The sequence below is a fragment of the Phyllobates terribilis genome, unplaced genomic scaffold (assembly GCF_046119375.1).
Source record: "Phyllobates terribilis strain yellow unplaced genomic scaffold, ASM4611937v1 Scaffold_3__8_contigs__length_932513732, whole genome shotgun sequence".
NCBI classification, from domain to species: domain Eukaryota; kingdom Metazoa; phylum Chordata; class Amphibia; order Anura; family Dendrobatidae; genus Phyllobates; species Phyllobates terribilis.
Genome location: NW_027362763.1, coordinates 853,421,792 through 853,435,677, shown reverse-complemented (window position 1 = coordinate 853,435,677; position 13,886 = coordinate 853,421,792). Strand labels below are relative to the sequence as shown.

The 13,886-nt window shown below is 43.5% G+C and overlaps 1 long non-coding RNA gene across 1 annotated transcript; it reads right to left on the bottom strand.

Moving 5' to 3' along the window:
* Window positions 1-1,709: 1,709 nt before the first annotated feature.
* Window positions 1,710-13,217, bottom strand: LOC141258374 (uncharacterized). Its single transcript, XR_012318309.1, has 3 exons — window positions 13,011-13,217; window positions 3,724-3,812; window positions 1,710-1,782 (listed from the first exon to the last, which is right to left on the bottom strand). It is a non-coding gene; the product is annotated as an uncharacterized lncRNA (long non-coding RNA).
* Window positions 13,218-13,886: the final 669 nt, after the last annotated feature.

Genomic DNA, 13,886 nt, shown 5'->3' with positions numbered 1-13,886 from the left:
CAAGGCAGAGCAGGCGAGAACCGCCAGAGCAGTGAGCAAGGCAGAGCAGGCAAGAACCGCCGGAGCGGTGAGCAAGGCAGAGCAGGCAAGAACCGCCGGAGCGGTGAGCAAGGCAGAGCAGGCAAGAACCGCCGGAGCAGTGAGCAAGGCAGAGCAGGCAAGAACCGCCGGAGCAGTGAGCAAGGCAGAGCAGGCAAGAACCACCGGAGCGGTGAGCAAGGCAGAGCAGGCAAGAACCGCCGGAGCGGTGAGCAAGGCAGAGCAGGCAAGAGCCGCCGGAGCGGTGAGCAAGGCAGAGCAGGCAAGAAACGCCGGAGCGGTGAGCAAGGCAGAGCAGGCAAGAACCGCCGGAGCGGTGAGCAAGGCAGAGCAGGCAAGAACCGCCGGAGCGGTGAGCAAGGCAGAGCAGGCAAGAACCACCGGAGCGGTGAGCAAGGCAGAGCAGGCAAGAACTGCCGGAGCGGTGAGCAAGGCAGAGCAGGCAAGAACCGCCGGAGCGGTGAGCAAGGCAGAGCGGGCAGAAACCGCCGGAGCGGTGAGCAAGGTAGAGCAGAGGGGACAGGGCTCTGTTCACACGGAACAGACTGGAAGGGAAAGGCAAAACCAGATACACACAAGGTACTTGCAATTGACTCAAAAAAGGTAAAAGGCTAGAAGAGTGTTCAGACAGGAACTGAGTGTTCGGACAGGAACCGACACTGCAGCGAGAAACAGGAGCGAGTCTGGGTATGCGGCCCCCAGAATGGCGGGACGAACAGGCTAGGAGTGTGTTCAGACTGGCCTGGAAGTACAGCCTCCAGGCAGGTGGACAGACTGGCAAGAAAACACAGATAACAGGTCTAGGTATGTAGCCCCTAGAAGGCGGAACAAACAGGCAAGGAGCGTGTTCAGACTGGCCTGGAAATACAGCCTCAGGAAGGCGGACAGACAACAGGCTAGGAGATAGTTCAGACAGGACCTGGCACATCAGGGCCAAGAAGCCCTCTGAAGGAACGAGATGCTCAGGCACTAGCTTCCAGGTGAAGCTGGTTTAAATACCCAGTGACAGACAGCAATAGGCTGAGGACGCATTAAGGGTGTGCCCACAGCAGCTATAAGAAGCAGGAAGTGATCGGGCGCCGCCCTTAAGCAGCCAGAACAGAGGCAAGCAGACAGCATGGAGGGAAGCCAGGCTAGCAGACGGGACTGGTGATCAAGTTTGCAATCTTGCATAGTGGGGGATGGAGCACTATGCAAGAACGCCACCAGGTATGTTACATTCAGTAGGAATATCAGCTGTGTATCCACCTGACTTCTGCACACCACAACTGATGGTCCCAACCCCATTTATAAGGCAAGAAATCACACTTATTAAACCTGACAGGGCACACCTGTGAAGTGAAAACCATTTCCGGTGACTACCTCTTGAAAGTGATCAAGAGAATGCCAAGAGTGTGTAAAGCAGTCATCAAGGCAAAAGGTGGCTATTTTGAAGAACCTAGAATATGACATATTTTCAGTTGTTTCACACTTTTTTGTTAAGTATATAATTCCACATGTGTTAATTCATAGATTTGATGCCTTCAGTGTAAATGTACAATTTTCAAAGTCATGAAAATACTGAAAAATCTTTAAATGAGAAGGTGTGTCAAAACTTTTGGTCTGTAGTGTATATTATGATTTAATGTGTTATTTTACCATTATGGTCCCACAATCTGTGAAATTCGTCTGAATGCTGAATATATAGGAATCATCAGCTTCTCTTCCACGACATTCTGGGTCATTCAGGTGCAGATCAGAAATCTGGAGAAAACAGTAAAAATGTAAACGACCTAGAATTGAAGAATTAGGGTAATTATAGCATGTTTCCAATAAGTAATAAAGATTCATTGTTTGAGTAATTTGAAAATGTAGCATTATAAGCAATTCCTTCCTACTGTACTGTTTAGGCTAGGTTCACACCAGGTTTGGGCTCTACATTTGGGATATACAGTACAGACCAAAAGTTTGGACACACCTTCTCATTTAAGGATTTTTCTGTATTTTCATGACTATGAAAATTGCACATTCACACTGAAAGCATCAAAACTATGAATTAACACATGTGGAATTATATACTTAACAAAAAAGTGTGAAACAACTTAAAATATGTCTTATATTCTAGGTTGTTCAAAGTAGCCACATTTTACTTTGATGACTGCTTTGCACACTCTTGGCATTCTCTTGATGAGCTTCAAGAGGTAGTCACCGGAAATGGTTTTCACTTCGCAGGTGTGCCCTGTCAGGTTTAATAAGTGGGATTTCTTGCCTTATAAATGGGGTTGGGACCATCAGTTGCGTTGTGCAGAAATCTGGTGGATACACAGCTGACAGTCCTACTGAATAGACTGTTAGAATTTGTATTATGGCAAGAAAAAAGCAGCTAAGTAAAGAAAAAAGAGTGGCCATCATTACTTTGTGTGAAAAATTGGGAAAACTTTGAAAGTGTCCCCAAGTGCAGCTGCAAAAACCATAAAGCGCTACAAAGAAATTGGCTCACATGAGGACCGCCCTAAGAAAGGAAGACCAAAAGCTAAAGAACACAAGGAATGGACATTAGACCAGTGGAAATCTGTGCTTTGGTCTGATGAGTCCAAATTTGAGATCTTTGGTTCCAAACACCGTGTCTTTGTGCGACGCAGAAAAGGTGAATGGATGGACTCTACATGCCTGGTTCCCACCGTGAAGCATGGAGGAGGAGGTGTGATGGTGTGGGGGTGCTTTGCTGGTGACACTGTTGGGGATTTATTCAAAATTGAAGGCATACTGAACCAGCATGGCTACCACAGCATCTTGCAGCGGCATGCTATTCCATCCGGTTTGCGTTTCGTTGGACCATCATTTATTTTTCAACAGGACAATGACCCCAAACACACCCAGGCTGTGTAAGGGCTTTTTGACCAAGAGGGAGAGTGATGGGGTGCTACGCCAGATGACCTGGCCTCCACAGTCACCAGACCTGAACCCAATTGAGATGGTTTGGGGTGAGCTGGACCGCAGAGTGAAGGCAAAAGGGCCAACAAGTGCTAAGCATCTCTGGGAACTCCTTCAAGATTGTTGGAAGACCATTTCCAGTGACTACATCTTGAAGCTCATCAAGAGAATGCCAAGAGTGTGCAAAGCATTCATCAAAGCAAAAGGTGGCTACTTTGAAGAACCTAGAATATAAGACATGTTTTCAGTTGTTTCACACTTTTTTGTTAAGTATATAATTCCACATGTGTTAATTCATAGTTTTGATGCCTTCAGTGTGAATGTGCAATTTTCATAGTCATGAAAATACAGAAAAATCCTTAAATGAGAAGGTGTGTCCAAACTTTTGGTCTGTACTGTATGTAACAAAATTCCCCTGACATTTAATATCCCCTTAGAATACTGTACACTTTACACTCCATTTATATTAAAACTTCTGCTGGCCACACTGTCTAATCAGCGCTACATCAGTTTATTTGTGACTGCAATGTGAGAAACTATTTCTGCCCTACTTGTGATAATTTTTGAGGATAATTTTTGACTCACCCTGGTATATATATCAACCGAACACTCAAACATCACGATGTGGACAGAGTGTACCAAACACAATTATGGTACTTCTTTACATATATCATAATCACCCATGCCTTCACTTTTTGTCACTTTATTTCTACAATGATATGGAATTTTAGCATTTTAATTACTTTTTATTTTAATGGATATTGAACTTACATAAATTGGAGGGCTCTTTGTTAAGAAAAATGTACTTGGAATCTCCACCTCTATTAAGTCCTTTGTGCAAATGACAGTTTCATTGATTTCTGCATGAAGAAATTATACCAAAGTGGTTAAACAACTTGAAAATTTCAATGTGTTTCATAGTAAAGTCACAATATAAATATTAAAGGCGTTGTCCTGGTTTGGCACAATGGTCTCCAGTCACTCTAAGTGACTATAGAATTGTGAATCCTCACAGTGCGCATTGTCAAGATTCTCCGTTGGCAGCAGCGACAGTGGGCAGCAATGTGACTGTAAGTAGGCGATATGCATATTCCCAGCCACATTCCAACTAGACGTGTCCGGCTTCTCTCAATTCAGTTTAATTGAGCTTGACTGCACATGTACATTTGGAATGTGGCCGGGAGTATGCATATTGCATACTTATAGTCACATGACCACCCAGCACCGGAGAATCCTGATAGCATGCGCTATGCACGCTGTGAGGATTTACATGTCTGCAGTCACATAGTGTGAACTACAGACTTTCATGCTAAACCTGGACAACCGCTTTAAGAAAATGAAAATGTATGCATCCCTTAGGCTACATTCACATCTGACTTAGGGGTGACTGTTTCTGTGACTGTCACACTGGATCCGTTATAAAATAAAGTGCAATAGAAGTCATAGCACAAGTATAAATAGAGTATAAAAGGGTGAAGGGATTCAAGCTCTTTGGTAGCCGTTAGCATACATAAAGGCAATGCAGTCGGGTCCAAAACAGATGAAGTTTATTATTTCCATAAACTTCTAGATAAACTCCAAACAAAACAGCCTTTTCTGGGCACAAAAGGTATAAAAGAAAACAAAACTGTTCGTTCAGCAGGTCTATATATGTTCCTGCTGGCTCACTCGAACTGATTAGTGCACACTCCTTTAGACTCTGGACTGAAACTAAAGCAACACAAGGGTCCTTCCCTCCTCCCACACACAAATCTGCAAGGGATCATAGGTCTTTCCAGCTTCACTCATAGACCTAGTCAGCCTCTAGCAGAGCAAACCAGTATAACAGAGGTGTTTCCTTCTCTACTCCCAGAACTTTCTGAGGTAGCTCAGCTGCCTTTTAAATGACCTGAAGCCTGGATTGGAAAATGGGAACAACCAGTCCCACACAGCTCTTCCAGGCATTCCTAAAACCCAGACCCAAAATCCTGGCCCATTAATAAAAAACCTCTCAGCCCTATGTGTGCTTGAGCCTGCTCTTCTGGATTTCACATCACCAAGGCTAGGCACCTGAGTGACACATACTGTCCATCCAGGACTTTACCCTCCTGCTTTCCTACAAGGGTTATAAAGGAATTTCAAAAAGCGTATGAGGTAAAATGGTGACGACGTGACAACCCATTCCCCAGACTGTGAATTGAGATCATAAATTGGTTGCACCAGTCACTTGCATATAGTTGTCTTGTCATCACTTCTGGATAAGTCAGAAAGACAAGCGGGATCAATAGAGCAATTGTGCTGGAACAGCGGGAAATTTATAAGTTGTGTACAACTTATTTTTTATTCTACCATATTCTCTGCCTTTAGATTTTTTTTAAATTCCTACACAACTTATTTTACAAACATAGAAATCATTTCAGATATTCCTTAACCCCTTTACCCCTGAAGGTGGTTTGCACGTCAATGACCAGGCCAATTTTTACAGTTCTGACCACTGTCACTTTATGAGGCAATAACTCTGGAAAATTTCAACGGAAAAAATCAGAAATTTGGCAAAAAATTTGCAATTTTCAAACTTTGAATTTTTATGCCCTTAAATCAGAGAGATACAGTACAGACCAAAAGTTTGGACACACCTTCTCATTTAAAGATTTTTCTGTATTTTCATGACTATGAAAATTGTACATTCACACTGAAGGCATCAAAACTATGAATAGACTGTTAGAATTTGTATTATGGCAAGAAAAAAGCAGCTAAGTAAATAAAACCACTGTTTGGGCACACGGCAGGGCTCGGAGGGAAAGGAGCAGGGGCGGACCTACCGCCCGTGCAGCCGGTTCATTGAACGGGGGCCCCCGAGGGAGAGGGGGCCCCTCCAGCCTCCAGCAGGGCTGCCATCAGGGCATGACTGCCCTGACTCCAGCATGGGGCCCGGCCGGTCGGGGCCCCCTTGGAGCCCCGTTGGGGCCCCCCTCTTGTGCGTCTCCTCATGGGGCCTCCACGCAGGACCCCCCGCCGTCACATCACCCCCCACCGTCACATGAAAGGAGATGTCCCTGCGCTCAGCATGGGTCCCCGGCCCCATGCTGAGTGCAGGGACATCTCCGGTCATGTGACAGCGCCGGCACAATGCTTACCCCTCCCCGTGCCTCCGCAGCGTCTTCCACGTTCTCTGACTGTGACGTCTCAGGTCAGAGGGCGCGGTGACATCTTTACACCGCGCGCGCTCTCTCCTGACCTGTCACAGTGCAGAGCGGGAAGACGCGCACAACGCTGGAGTCCGGACCAGAGCCAGCAGCAGGTAAGAAGTGAGGTGAGTATTGGATTTTTTTATTTTTTTCATGTATGGGGGCATGGGGCATTATATGGTATGGGGGGGGTGACATCCTGCATGGGGCATTATATGGGGGTGGGGGGTGTGACATCCTGCATGGGGCATTATAAGAGGGGAAGGGGGGAAGTGACATCCTGCATGGGGTATTATAAGAGGGGAAGGGGGGAAGTGACATCCTGCATGGGGCATTATAAGGGAGCGGATGTGACATCCTGCATGGGGCATTATAAGGGAGGGGGTGTGACATCCTGCATGGGGCATTATAAGAGGGGGAGGGGGAATTGACATCCTGCATGGGGCATTATAAGGAGGGTGGGTGTGTGACATACTGCATGGGGCATTATAAAGAGGGGGGGTGTGTGACCTCCTGCATGGGGCATTATAAGGGAGAGGGTGGTCTGACATACTGCATGGGGCATTGAAAAGGGGGGAAGTGACATCCTGCAAGGGGCATTATATGGGGGGAGAGGTGACATCCTGCATGGGGCATTTTATGGGGGGTAGAGGTGACAACCTGCATAGGGCATTAAAAGGGGGGTGTCATCCTTAATGGGGCATTATAAGGGGGGGAACAGCCTGCATGGAGCATTACATTGGGGCCAATATTCTGTATGGAGCTTTATATGGGGGTCAGTATTCTGTATGGAGCGTTATATGGGGGACAGTATTCTGTATGGAGCGTTATATGGGGGTCAGTATTCTGTATGGAGCGTTATATGGGGGTCAGTATTCTGTATGGAGCGTTATATGGGGGTCAGTATTCTGTATGGAGCGAAATATGGGGTCAGTATTCTGTATGGAGCAATTTATGGGGGCCAGTATTCTGTATGCAGTGTTATATGGTGACCAGTATCCTGTATGGAGCGTTATATGGGGACCAGTATCCTGTATGGAGCATTATATGGGGGTCAGTATCCTGTATGGAGCATTATATGGTGCCCATAATACTGTATGGAGGACTATACTGTCCGGTCTGCACTGTGCGCTGTGAGGATTCGCCGGTTTCTGAGCTATTGTAGAATTTACAATAGATATCGCTCGTGTAATGGGGCATTATAAGGGGGGAACAGCCTGCATGGAGCGTTATATGGGGGCCAATATTCTGTATGGAGCGTTATATGGGTCAGTATTCTCTATGGAGCGTTATATGGGGGACAGTATTCTGTATGGAGCGTTATATGGGGGCCAGTATTCTGTATGCAGTGTTATATGGGGACCAGTATCCTGTATGGAGCGTTATATGGGGACCAGTATCCTGTATGGAGCATTATATGGGGGTCAGTATCCTGTATGGGGCATTATATGGTGCCCATAATACTGTATGGAGGACTATACTGTCCGGTCTGCACTGTGCGCTGTGAGGATCCGCCGGTTTCTGAGCTATTTTACATTACATTTTTCTTTAGCTATTCAAATTTACAGTAGATATCGCTCATGTAATGTAGTAAGTGAAATCTTTGACCTTGTACTATATATATATATATATATATATATATTTCTCTGTGGTATCTGTGCATCATGAATCATGGTATGTGATAAAGGGGCCCACTGAAACTCTGTCGCCCAGGGCCCATAAAAACCTGGAGCCGGCCCTGGGGGTAAGTATAACAAGTTTTATTATTTTTAAATACAATTAATTAACTAGGAGTGGGGGGAATCAGAGATGCACGGGGGGATGAGAGATGCACGGGGGGGAGGCCCTTCATGCCCCCTATGAACGGCAGCGGGGGGGGCCCAAAAAATTCTTGCACAGGGGCCCACTACAGTCTGTGTCCGCCCCTGGGAAGGAGCACCATTTGACTTTTTGAATGTAAAATTTGCTTGAATCATTAGCGGATGCCATGTTGCGTTTGGGGAGCCCCTGATGTGCCTAAACCCCCCACAAGTGACCCCATTTTGGAAACTAGACCCCTCAAAGATGTTATCAAGGGGTATAGTGAACATTTTGAACCCAGAGGTACGACGCAGAATTTGATAACATTAGGTCATCATATTGAATAAGTTGTCATTAGTCTTGAGCGCAATTGCTTGCTACTTGAGTTTGCATCGGGTATAGTCTCGTTGCATTAGGACTGGCATTTCATACGCCAGAAATGTTACTCCTGACTTTGACTAGAGTAACATTTCTGGTATAAGAAATGCTGGCACTTTTGACGAATTTGTTAGGCAGGCATTGCCATGTCCCATCATATCCCAGCTGCCCCTCCAGCTCCTTCCATTGTGGCGGAGGTGGGCAAAAGTGTTGTGAAAACGCTAAAAGTAAATAAAATGTTGTTGAACTTCATGTCCTGGCATTAACAGTTTGATGACTAGCGGCTTAAGAGTCTCAAAAAGTCTCAGAAGCCAGTGTGAAAATTGAAAGATTCATCTTTTTTTTTAAAAATTAAGTCTATTATATGGTGAAAAACAACATGCCAAAAATGTAAAAAAAAAAACAATTAACACAAAAACTTGAAATTTCCCAATGACACATTCCTTTTAACAATACTACATGACTATGGGACCAAGAAAACATAAAGGAGGTCCTTATATCTGATCACTGAACTTCAGCCACAGACCTATGATCCACAGAAGATGGATATAGGTGATCATGTTGTAGGTCAGATATGAGTCACACTGGCATCATGGCTTTCATTTCCTAAAGAATTATATGAAAATAATATAAGGCCTTTTGTACAAATCCATTGGGCAGGCAGAACACATCAGTGAGGACACTTTACAATAGACCTACTTGTCTACACTAGCATCTCTCCATGAATAGTTGGTGAGGGTTGTCATGGACACCAAGTTTATTAGGACCATAACAAGAGTGAATTGATTCCCAGGGCTTGTTTTATGTACTTTAGGCCTCACATGGTGCTGATCTTGTTTTCACCATTTATTCTCTTTCAATAGTAAGAATTAATTTTAAATAAAGCAATGCATTAAAATCAAGTCCAGTAATTTAGTGACTTTGTTTAGGTGGATACATATCTGATCATTTATCACTAAAAGTTTCATAACAATTGTACTCATCAGATCATTTATTAGCTGTAGAAATTGTATTGTTATGTTCACTTTACCTACCCCCACCAATATGAGATGCAGCGTATGGCCAAATTTAGATGTTAAACACAATTTTGTAGGGATCACAATGTCTGGACCAGCTGCGGGTCTCTAAACCCAAACTCAATAGCTTCATTAATATGCCTATGAGGCTCAAGCCAAGAGACTTACAGCCGGCCCTGGCATCAAGGGACCTCCCTCGGATTGTGTTCCATAGATTGTCTGGTTTCTGCCCGTGTTTTACAGTTAATGTACCTTTAAGTACAGGCTGCCATAAATTGTTCTGTGCCTGTGTAAGGAGGTGGACTGCTGCTGTCGCATTCCTTTCCCTGCAGACACCAATCACGCTATTGTGGTGTAATGTGAACTGTGTTGTGTAATGTGAATAATGTAATGTGTTAATGACGTGTAGTTTGACCGTAGGAACAGTTAGCGTTAATGTTTGGGACTAGCCCAGAGTGAGGGAAGTGCCAAGGCTCACTAGCCCAGGGTGAGCCTAGTGTAATTGAAAGTGACAAGTTCCTTTCAGAGAGTTAGATAGGGCTGAGTGCAAAGTGAGTGGACCACAAGGTCCAAGGTGAGCAGTGCCGCATTCTGAGGTGACCCTAAGTGAGAGGAGACCGAAAAGCTGGGATAGCGAGATCCAGATTACTAGTGACTAAGAAACAGAATGGCCTTCCGGAAACGGGTCCTAGAAGAGGTGATAACACTGAAAGGTAATGGGCCTAAACAGTACTGAGTACATGAGACTAGTAAAGTGCCCCGAGCGGGAGTTCCAGGGCACCAGCAGTGGAAAGAAGACACGGAACAGCAGAGCAAGTTAAGGGCACTTGTTAACGCTGGGTTGTGGTGAAGTAGGGAGAAACAGAGGACATAGAGAGCCCTGGAGTAAACTACCGAGGAAGAAAACTGTGGAAAATACTTCAAGTTGTAAAGGGAATGTTCATAAGACTTTGTACTGGCTATTCCTTGTATATAACCCTTACCAAGTTACTGTTTAGTACTGTGAAACATCTAGTCCTGGAAAACCCACAGCATCTGTTATCTGCGGCCTGCACAGGCGTAAGGCCCTCACAGCACAAGTCAACACACCCAGCCAGGACCTCCACTTTCATGTAACGTGCCGGGGCGCCACAGATGAGTGCCTCACCAATGGCTACCACCCCGTGCCCCGTTACACCTGTATGCAGCACTATACTATATCAAAACATGCATGTAAATATAGTAAAACCTCGCCAAAAGGCCACCTCTTTGAGGAGACCATCCATCCATCTATATAAAAGGGCCATCAGCCTCCATTTTTCACTGCAATTTTTGGAGGTTGTCTCATGAAAGATAAATCTATGACTATGTATAATTGTTTATTTCTACTATAATACATCACTATTACAGCTTTTTGAAATTTTTGTGGGTTTGGTGTGGATTACAGGAAACATTACCAAGGGCCCAATTCATTAAGGTTGCAATATTTTTGCACAACAAGGAAATTATTCAAAAATATTGGGACATTTGCCATTTAAATGTTGGTCTAAGCCATTTTTGCAATTGGGTTTCATTAAACATTTTGCACTGTTTACCTTCTATAGCAAAGTTCAGTTAGTACAATGGCCGCTGGTGGAGGAACATGTAACCAGACCTGTCTATCAGCCTTGTCCAATTGTTCTATTGAAGGAGACTGATGGACAGGTCTGGTCACATGTCTCCACCTGCCGCCATTGTATGGACTGGAGAGATGTGCAGTCTGAGGAAAACTGCAGTAACAAGAGCAGGAGGAGAACCGGTCATACCTGTATAATATTACAGTAAGTGCCACAAAATCATCTTCATCATCACATATGTGAAAATAAAGATAATGTGGATAACCCCAGTATCTCATTCTATAGTCAGTAATGGACAGTGTAATCAGTGTAATACAAAGGCTATAGAAGGCAAAATATTTAGTGAAATCCAACAGCAAAAATTATTTTTAGCCCTAATTGCATGCGTTTAGGTATGATATTGCATTGCATTAGCGCCTGTTTTATGTTCAGTTTTTAGTGTCTTGCGTTTTTTTTTCTTTGCTTCATATTCATGTTTTAACTTGTGCTTTTTATTAAATTCAATTTATATATGTTTGCCTTTTTAAAATATATATATATATTACCACTGTGTTTATGATTTCCAGATGTTTTCACATGACTCATCATTTGCAGCTTTTTGAAAAGTTACAAAATTTGTTGCAAATTTACTCCAGTACCTCCTGGACTGACTTTATGTATGCAAGTAATTTTTGATCAATTTGTGTACCATTTTGCGAACCATGCTACTTTTTGCGCACAAAAAAGGTTAAAGATGGAAATAAAGACCATTTTTGACATTGCACAAAATTTATTAAAGGGTTTGTTCACTACTTGGACAACCCCTTCTGAATCCCTCTGCTCCCCCCCCCAGTAAAATAATAACACTTATACTCCCCTCCAGTGTCGGCGACATTCCAGAGGTTTCGGCACTGGTTCTCCTAGGGCTTGCGTGACGTTATTATCTCTGTGGCCAATCAGCACTGGCTTTACGCTCCTCTCCTATCAATGTAATTGACGTCCAGAGCAAGGAACATGGCAGCAGCAGCTCTCACTTCCTCTGGATGTCTTGATTTGTCCGAAGGAGAGTGAAGCCAGCGCTGATTGACTCCAGGGATCGCGTGACATATCAATGTTATGCGAGATCAGGAGAGCCACTGCTGGAATGGCGCCAGCACCGGAGGTGAATATAAGTATTATTATTTTACTGGGGGGAAGCATAGGGATTCAGATGGGGTTGTCCAAGTAGTGGACAACCCCTTTAACCACATGTGGTATTTTGAAGAATTTCATACAAAGAAAAGACCACTTTTGACCTTTCACAAACTCATTAACCGTGTGTGCCATTTTAAATAATTTAGCGCAAAAAAAGGCATCAAATACCACAAGACAAAAAAGAAAAGTGACTTAAAAAACCCAGCAAGATATGAATTGGGGCCTTTTCTAGTAATTTTAAAGTAGTGCTTGTTTTCAGTGAATATTTAGAGGCTACATACATAATACTTCCTATAGATGAGAGTTTTCTTTAAATGTATCCGATCTATGAAACCCTCTGTGTGCTAGGGACATCTACAGCATAAATATTGCTTCCTTCCTTTTGGTTTACAGTGTGACGATCTGGAGTCCAGGCGGCTTAGGTAATATATCATTGTCTAAACTGAACACAATTGCGGAAACTAGCTATTATGTCTGGATAGGTTTTTATTTTCTGGGGCGAAACATTTATTCCATTCATTAAAAGTCAACAGATCTTAAAAATATTGACAAAAGAAAACTATATTAGGCCAGGTTCCCATCTGTAGAATTCCATTTTACTGTTCCAGCATAGTAGCAGAAAAGTGAAATTCAGTACTGTAATAAATGCCTTACATGATGATACCAACAGTGCCCAACAGACCCCGCTAACTATATTGGTGGGCTACTGCCATGGTGTCCCTCATTTTCTGGAAAAAAAAGAAAATGGCATGCTGCACTATTTTTCTTCCATCTTTTTTGATGGAATTTGGGACGTTGGCTCAGAATGTAGCCAATCTGGACCCGGCCTAAGAAAGCTGACTTTCTATTTTTGGATGAAACATTTTGGTTTAATTAATGTTCTTGACATAAACACAGTTTACAGAGTTTTTCAGAATTTCTTCACTTACCTATCTTAGCATTCCTATTTGCAATTTCTGGATACACCACAAGAAAAGAAGCCTGGATTACAACAAGGAATATATGAAAGTATGGCATCATTATGGGCTCTCCAGAAGCTCTTGACTCATCGATGGTGAGAAGTCCAATGACGACCTTCACTGTTGATTCATTGGCAGTAGGTGATCAAGGAACCGCCTAGCCTCAGTTTTTAAAAGTGTTTCTTCATTTCGTCACCTTTGCAGTGATGAGTGCCTCTTACTTGGACAAGGAACAATAAATTTACCAGGCAACAATGGGATTCCCTGGATTCACAAAAGTCTCCAGTGGAAACCGGGACAACACATATAAAACTTTCACATTTCTCTTTTAAGACCAAATTGTCCAACAATAGAAAGTGCAAAACAAGACATTTTTGCTAGTACTATAGCAGCAGCTTGATAACGTGTAATTTATTGGCCTGGAGTGTGGACCCCTTATGATACCCCGCTTCATTGATGCCTGTAAAATGTTATAGTGTTTGTCCGGTCAGCTATGAACACTTGTGAGTGGGAAACACCATGTATTTTATTCCAGGAAACTATAAATACCACATGTGTCACACAACAGTTTGCGGTCACAAAAATTCTCTTTTTCATTGATACGGGAAAATAGTAATGCAATTTCAGTAGGTTTACATAGGAAATGGAGAGAGGGAGCTCCCAGGATACACGGTTGTAGAGAGGGGGTTTAAAGAGTGATAAACAATTTATTGCGTGTTTTTAAAACTACATTTTCCTCACTTGTTATGTACTTATACATGTATGTAGCTACAATACTACGCACTGCTCACGGTAATCATTGGGCACTGCCCGCTCTATTGAGACTTGTATTACGCATGACAATAA